The sequence below is a fragment of the Gorilla gorilla genome, chromosome X, assembly GCF_029281585.2.
Source record: "Gorilla gorilla gorilla isolate KB3781 chromosome X, NHGRI_mGorGor1-v2.1_pri, whole genome shotgun sequence".
In the NCBI taxonomy this organism is placed as follows: domain Eukaryota; kingdom Metazoa; phylum Chordata; class Mammalia; order Primates; family Hominidae; genus Gorilla; species Gorilla gorilla.
The window spans coordinates 62,806,280-62,814,680 of record NC_073247.2 but is presented as its reverse complement, the minus strand read 5'-3'; the positions used below and the strand labels follow the sequence as shown (position 1 = coordinate 62,814,680).

At 45.4% G+C, this 8,401-nt stretch overlaps 1 pseudogene; it reads left to right on the top strand.

The window, feature by feature from the left end:
- Positions 1 to 382: 382 nt before the first annotated feature.
- Positions 383 to 683, top strand: LOC115932068 (protein S100-A11-like; annotated as a pseudogene).
- Positions 684 to 8,401: the final 7,718 nt, after the last annotated feature.

The window sequence follows — 8,401 nt, the reverse complement described above, 5'->3', positions numbered from 1 at the left end:
AAATAAGAAGATTAGCTGGGCATGGTGGCACGCACCTGTGGTCCCAGCTACTTGCAAGGCCGAGGTGGGAGGATCACTTGAGTCGGGACGCAGAGGTTGCAGGGAGCCGTGTTTGCACCATTGCACTCCAGCCTGGGCGACGGGGCACGATCCTTTCTCAAAAAAATGAAAAAAAAAGGAGAAAATTTTCTCTGTTAAACTATCTATAGTTTATAATAATTTTGTGAAGTATACTTTTGTAAACTGAGATGGAAATGTTTGCTTTTTCTTACTACTCAATTCCTCCAGAATTTGAAAACTATTTGTAAATATTCCTATGGCAATATGGTTATTTACACAGGTCCAGTAAAAACCTGCTCTTGGTGCCTCATTCAACTCCAACATGGCAAAAGTCTCCAGCCCTACAGAGAGTCCCTGATTGCTGTTTTCCAGAAATAGGCTGGAAAGGATGGTTACGATAGCACTCACTCCAAGATGGAGTTCCCAAGCTTCATGAATACAGAACTGGATGCCTTCATGAAGAACCAGAGGCCCCCAGTGTCTTTGACCACATGATGAAGAAACTGGACCTCACTAGTGATGGGCAGCTAGATTTCCAAGAATGTCTGCATCTGATGGATGGCATGACTGTCGCTTACCATGACTCTTTTCTCAAGGCTGCCCATTCCAAGAAGCGGATCTGAGGATCCCCTGGGCCTGGTTTCCAAGCCACCCCCTTTCCTTCCAGCCTCACCATCACCATCTCCTCACAGCCCACACGTACCCTGGGCCCAGCACACCCACCACCTCATGCAGGCCCTGCCTGCAGGTAGTAATAAAACCATTCCCTCCTCCGTGCCGCTCCACCGCTCCCCCTCCCCTGTCCCCTTCCTCCCCCTCCCCTGTCCCCTTCCTCCCCCTCCCCTTGCCCTTCTCCCCCCCTTTCCTCCCCTCCCCTCTCCTCTCCTCCGTTCCTCTTCTCTTCTCTCAAGTACACCCACCACCTCATGCAGGCCCTACCTGCAGGTAGTTATAAAACCATACTTCTTTTCTCTTTTCCATCTATCTTTCCTTTTTTTTTTCTTTCTCTCTTTTTTTTTTTTTTAGCAATGGGGGTCTAGTTATGTTGCCCAGGTTGATCTTGAACTTCTGGGCTCAAGTGGCCTCCTAAAGCTCTGGGATTTTAGGTGTGAGCCATTGCACCTGACCCACCTTTTTTCTAAACACACACACAAAATCTGCTCTCTCTTTATAGACAGATACAATTAAAAACATTGGTTATAGGGCCGGGCATGGTGACTCACACCTGTAATCCCAGCACTTCGGGAGGCTGAGGTGGGTGGATCACCTGAGGTCAGGAGTTTGAGACCAGCCTGGCCAACATGGGGAAACCACATCTCTACTAAAAATTATAAAGAAAAAATGTAGTAGGGCATGGTGGTGTACATGTGTAATCCTAGCTACTCAGGAGGCTGAAGCAGGAGAATTGCTCGAACCCAGGAGGTGGAGGCTGCAGCGAGCTGAGATCTCACCAGTCTGGGTGACAGAGCAAGACTCTGTCTCAAAAAGAAAAAAAAATGGTTATATTACCAAGGCTTTCATCAAAATGCATGGAATGCCTGACTTCAAGTGTGTTTGGCTTTAGAGTGGGTGAATAGAAACGGTCACTTTCTGTCAGGCCCAGGAACCTTAAGAAGGTAGGTGAAATCTAAAGTCGGCCTTGGTTTCACTTTCTATGCTCAAGAGGTTTTTAAATCTGAGATTCCTAAGTGATCAATGTATAGAGAAAAATTATGTTGCTAAAGAAAAGCTCTAATAGACCAGTTATTAGATTGTAGCTCTCTGCATTTTTTCGAGTTCTTGTGTTTTTTTTCTTTTTTTTTTTTCTTTTTGTGTTGTTGTTGTTGTTTTTGAGACAGAGTCTCGCTCTGTCACCAGGCTGGAGTGCAGTGGCGGGATCTCGGCTCACTGCAACCTCTGCCTCCCACATTCAAGCGATGCTCCTGCCTCAGCCTCCCGAGTAGCTGGGACTACAGGTGCATGCCACCACGCCCGGCTAATTTTTGTATTTTCAGTAGAGACGGTGTTTCACCATGTTGGCCGGGATGGTCTCAATCTCTTGACCGCGTGATCTGCCCGCCTCGGCCTCCCAAAGTGGTGGGAATACAGGCCTGAGCCACTGCGCCTGGCCGAGTTCTTGTTATCTACATACAGACTAGACCAGATCCAACTTTTTCCCATAAAATTACTAAAAACAGAAATTGCTCTGTTCCTGAAGCCCGCTGATGAAAAGAGTCAAACTCTGGAAAACACTTGAAGAGACTTATTCTGAGCCAAATAGGAGCGACCATGGCCCGTGACACAGCCTCAGGAGGTCCTGAGTTGCCCAAGGAGGTTGGGGTGCAGCTTGGTTTTACAGATTTTATGGAGACTCAATCAAATACATTTAAGAAATACATTGGTTTGGTCCAGAAAGGCAGGACAACTCGAAGCAGGGGCTTCCAGCTTACAGGTAGATTAAAAAATTTTCTAGTTGACAGTTGGTTGGGTTTTCTAAAAACCTAGGATCCGCCAGGCCTGGTGGCTCATGCCTATAATCCCAGCACTTCGGGAGGCTGAGGCAGATGAATCACCTGAGGTCAGGAGATGGAGACCAGCCTGGCCAACATGGTGAAACCCCGTCTCTACTAAAAATACAAAAAAATTAGCTGGATGTGATGGCGGGTGCCTGTAACCCCAACTACTGGGTAGACTGAGACAGGAGAATTGCTTGAATCCGGGTGGCAGAGGTTACAGTTGGCAGAGAATGCACCATTATACTCCAGCCTGGGCAACAGATCTAGACTCTGTCTCAAAACAAAAACAAACAAACAAACAAAAATGCCTAGGATCAACAGAAAGGAATGCCTGGGTTGAGATAAAGGATTGTGGTGACCCAAGTTCTTATTTGCAGAGGAAGCCTTCAGGTACTAGACTTCAGAGAGACTAGGTTGTAACATGTTTCTTATGAGATTTAAGTCTGTGTTGATATTGATGCCAGAGAGGTATAATGAGGCATGTCTGACCCACAAGTCCTGTCATGGCCTAAAACAGTCTCCCAGGTTAATTTTAAAAGAGCCCTTGCTGAGGGGGACGTCCATTCAGATGGTTAAGGGTGGGGGTGCTTAGGATGCTATTTTTGGTTTACAAATACTCTAAGATAAAAACACCATAATTTTTTTTTTTTTTTTTGAGATGGAGTCTCACACTGTCGCCAAGGCTGGAGTGCAGTGGTGAGATCTCGGCTCACTGCAACCTCTGCTTCCCGCGTTCAAGCGATTCTCCTGCCCAAACCTCTCGAGTAGCTGGGACTACAGGCACGTGACAACATCCCCGGCTAATTTTTTGTATTTTTAGTAGAGGCGGGGTTTCACCGAGTTACCCAGGATGGTCTCTATCTCCTGACCTCGTGATCTGCCCACCTCAGCCTCCCAAAATGCTGGGATTACAGGCATGAACCACTGCACCTAGCCAAACTGCATACATTTTAAGGAACAAGTCTCGTGTCTGATGTATGGACCACACAAAAAGTTCACCAAACTGTCGAATGCCATAACCAGAGAGATTCGAACCACAAATCAGGATGAGAAGTTGACGATTCCACATTGTAGACAGCTTTTCCCAAGATATCAGAATAAGTCTTCATATCATAATGAGACTCTTATCCCCTTAATGTCTACATTTTTCACTTGGCAGACCATGACTCCCAAATCCTTTGATTCACCTAGTGAATCCTTTTTATAGAGTGGTCCCTTTTATAGAGTTGGCACTCTGCTTTAATTCAACCCAGTCCTCAAATGCTACTCAAAGACTATAAGAGGTCTCATTCAATTCCCCCATAGTCTTTTGATTTGTTTAGCTGGTGGCCCTTAGGCTTGGGATCTTAGTTCAAAATCATTGTACAAACTAAATTTATTATACTATTGCTAATTATAGCTGGGTGCAGTGGCTCGCGCCTACCGTCCCAGCACTTTGGGATGCCAAGGAGGGCGGATCACTTGAGGTCAGGAGTTCGAGACCAGCCTGGCCAACATGATGAAACCCTGTCTCTGCTGAAAAGACAAAAATTAGCTGGGCGTGGTGGTGAGCACTTGTAATCCAAGCTACTCGAGAGGCTGAGGCAGGAGATTCGCTTGAACCCAGGAGGTGGAGGTTGCAGTGAGCTGGGATCACGCCACTGCACTCCAGCCTGGGTGACAGAGCAAGACCGCATTGCAATAAAATAAAATAAAATAAAATAAAATAAAATAAAATAAAATAAAATAAAATAAAATAACGATAGCTAATTACTTTTGTATTATGATCTTTGAGCTCCATTCTTGTTGCCTGTCTAATATTTGTTAAGCCAGTTCTACCAAGAGGAAAATGTTGGCCTAGTGCTTCAAGATGAATGCTAATATAGATGGGACTAACAAGATGGAATTTGATGCTGAACTCCAGACAAACCTGCCTGATTTTTTTTTTTTTTCCTTCTGGCCTCTTTGTGGCTCAAATATGGCCCATGTCCCTGATCTAGACTCCCTTACCTTTCCCTTGACATGGGACAAAGACAACCGGCCCACGTCCATCCTGGCATGGAGTGACAATGAAGCCTCACTTTAAGATGGTTAATCAGTGAGGTTTTCAAACAAAGATGTTGATCAAAAGAGGGAATGTGAAAGCTGATTGTGTGAATGAAACAGCTTCTCCAGGGCCAATGAGCCTCATTTCAAAACAATATGTAACATTTTTCTTTCTAATAAAATTTCCAACTTCTGTTTGTTCGTTGGACACACTGAAGACCACCCTAGTCCTTGTATATGCCCTGGATTGCAATTTTGTGATTCCTAAATACAGCATTTGATTTAGGGATTTGTCTCTATAATTTATTTTGACTTTGACACAATTAACCAGTATGATGTGTTTAAAGGTCCCCCCGCCCAAACAAGGGGAGTATTATACTGAATTTAAGAATTCTTTCTAGGCAGGGCATGGTGGCTCACGTTTGTAATCCTAATACTTTGGGAGGCCGAGGTGGGCGGATCACCTGGGGTAAGGAGTTCAAGACCAGCCTGGCTAAAATGGTGAAACCGCATATCTACAAAAAATACCAAATTAGCTGGGCGTGGTGGCACATGCCTGTAATCCCAGCTACTCGGGAGGCTGAGGCAGGAGAATCGCTTGAACTCAGGAGACAGAGGTTGCAGTGAGCCGACATCGCACCACTGCACTCCAGCCTGGGCAACAAGAGCGAAACTCTGTCCTGAAAAAAAAAAATCATTCTATTGTAATCCTGAGAATTGCTTTGCTTTGCTTTGCATCTTACTATGGACTTGTTGGATATCTAGGTGGCTGTAAACTACACAGAGAAAGATAGAAACAGCAGTGGAGATAATTAGAAAATTGCAGTGTTACTATAAAACAATAACAAAAGGGGGATATTGTAAGGGTAACTAAACATAAAATTGAATTTTTCCTGTTGCCAAAAGGGAAGAAGAGACCTTTCCCCATTTCACTTTCCTTAGAGCATTTTCTTGAGAAAATTTGTATTTGTAAATTCTTCCTTTGATCTGTAAGCCTCTGGCCATCCTAGAACCCAGGAATGTCTTGAACTTGAACTCCAGGCCTCAAGTGATCCTCCAGCCTCAGCCTCCCAAAGTGTTGGGATTACAGGCGTGAGCCACCATGCCCATCCCCTAGGAATGTCTTTCTTCAGGGCCTTGGAGCCATCTCTTTGAAATGTGAACATTGAGGAAGGTGATGTCCTTGTCTCCCTGTCACCAGAGGAGTTTAGCCTAGGTGCCTCGCTCCAAGCTGTAAGCACCTGGTTGTCACAGAGACATGAGTTTTACTTTTCCTTCAGATAAAGGCAATTAACTAACACAGATGGGTACTCCAGTTACTCGGTGAACTTAGGACTTGCCTGGGAGTATTCAGTTTTCACCCTTGGCTGCTGCTTTACAACTAGGCAAAGTAGCTACATACCTGGACTTTCTGACTTCTGCTACCACTTTTGTGTTTGTTTGTTTGTTTTGTTTTGTTTTTGAGATTGAGTCTCGCTCTGTCGTCCAGGCTGGAGTATAATGGTGAGATCTCAGCTCAGTGCAGCCTCTGCCTCTCGAGGTCAAGCGATTCTCCCACCTCTGCCTCCGGAGTATCTGGGATTACGGGTGCACGTCACCATGCCCACCTAAATCTGTACTTTTAGTAGAGACGGGGTTTCACCATGCTATCCAGGCTGGTCTCGAACTCCTGACCTCACGATCTGCCTGCATCGGCCTCCCAAAGTGCTGGAATTACAGGCGTGAGCCACCACACCTGGCCTCTGCTACCACTTTTGGATTGTATGAAAAACTACACTTCCAAGTGTGGGATCTGGCTTCCCAGACAGCTGCCAAGGGGGCAGATGATGCAATCTAGAAGCGTAGGGGAGCTCGTGCCTGTGGGATAAATTTTGACCGTTAAGAAAAGGAACCAGGAGTGAGAGCCAGGTATGTAAATTCCCTCTCCTCTCCTCTCCTCATGCACCGTTCCAGGCGTGGTTTCTCGGTATAGTCTGTCTAGAGGTGTCCGGAATGGCCCAAATTCTGTTTCCTTGGGAACCTGAGCTAAAACAATGGGCATTCGAACACTCGAAGAGAGTGCTAAGTGTTGTGGAGGACCTAGATCTGGGCAGAGGAAAATTATTGCAATAAGAAAATGGACAATTTGAGGATTTGGAATAGAGGGAAGGACTAGAAGAACCAGTAGTAGAATAGCTTAGGGGTAATAATTTTGGAGAAAAAGGCAGTTCTGGTGATTTTTGCTGTGAACTGCTCAGCTCTGTAAAATATACACTTCTTTCTTTCCATCAGTCTTCTCTATGAAATCTTCCTTTTATAACTCTCTATTGCCTGTGAAGTGATTTTTCTTTTTTTCTTTTTCTTTTTATTTAGAGATAGAAACTCTGTCGCCCAGCCTGGAGTGCAGTGGTGCCACCTTGGCTCACTGCAATCTCTGCCTCCCGAGTTCAAGTGATCCTCCCGTCTCAGCTGCCCTAGTAGCTGGGAATACAGGCGTGCGCCACCAGGCGTGGCTAATTTTTTTTTTATTTTGTATTTTTAGAAGAGATGCGGTTTCACCATCTTGGCCACCCTGGTCTCGAACTCCTGACCTCAGGTGATCTACACACCTCGGCCTACCAAAGTGCTGGGATGACAGGCATGAGCCACCACACCCAGACTATCAGGTTTTGTTTTGTTTTGTTTTGTTTTTGTTTTTGTTTTTTTGAGAATAAAACATATTGAGTCTTGTGCCAAAATGCAGGGGAAGCTGCACCCAGACAGGTAACAAAATATTATATACAGTAATAGATAGCTTTTCTACATACCAATAATAACCATTTAGAAATCCAAATTGAGAAAAATTACACATATATAGTGACAAAAGTACATAAAATATCTAAAACCGGATGATTGGAGCAAGATGGCAGATAGATCCCGTACCCTACCCAACATTCCTTCGAACTTGGAAGTGCAGTGGGAGATCTCGCCACTGCGCTCCAGCCTGGGCGACAGAGTGACATTCTGTCTCAAAAAAAAAAAAAAGAAAAAGAAAAAAACAAATAATAATAATAAAAGTAATGTATCAGAACTTGACGGAACTTCAGACCTTCACTGTAATAGTGAAGGAGAGAAACACATTTGTGGAGAGGGGACCATGTTCACTCTTTATCCCTGATAGACAGATAGTCGGGAGCTTTATATACCCATGGAACCTAAGGAAAAATGTTCCCTGTCATGACTCACAATCTTCCAGCCACCCTTCTTTGCACCTGTCTTGTGGGCTGGGGGACTCAACTTATGGATCCTATCTTCCCAGGGAGAAAGAAAAACCAAATCCTTCGGTATCTCCTTTAGGGTATCCTCTCCTTTATTTGCATGGAGGATAAGGCACTCAATATCTAGTATCGGAATGTTACATTTGTGTAATACAGAACTATATTGGGATAAAATAGAATTTGTTTCCTCTGAGACACAGGTAGAGGTAGGTCCACACTGACCTGGGTGGCAGCCACCTCTTCCTGCAGTGCCAGGCAGGGCATGCTCACAGATCTAGGGAACCTCTTGCTCCTGGAGCCCCCACAACCTCCTTCCTGGCACCCTCTCCCTCTGGTGGCTGTGACAGCCCACACTTGGTCTTGGGTATCCCCTGCTTCTTTGCCTGCCTCTCTTCCGCCCAGGCTGCACATCTCTGTCTCCCACTGTCCCCACTATGTCCACGATTGCCTCTCCCTCCCTGCACTCTCCATCTCTAAGGGCTCCCTGTCTTGGAAAATGAACCCACAACCTCTACCTTGCAACTGGGGACAGAACCCGGGGCTTGTTCAATTCTCCCTCCCTCCACCACACACACCTTTCCTCCT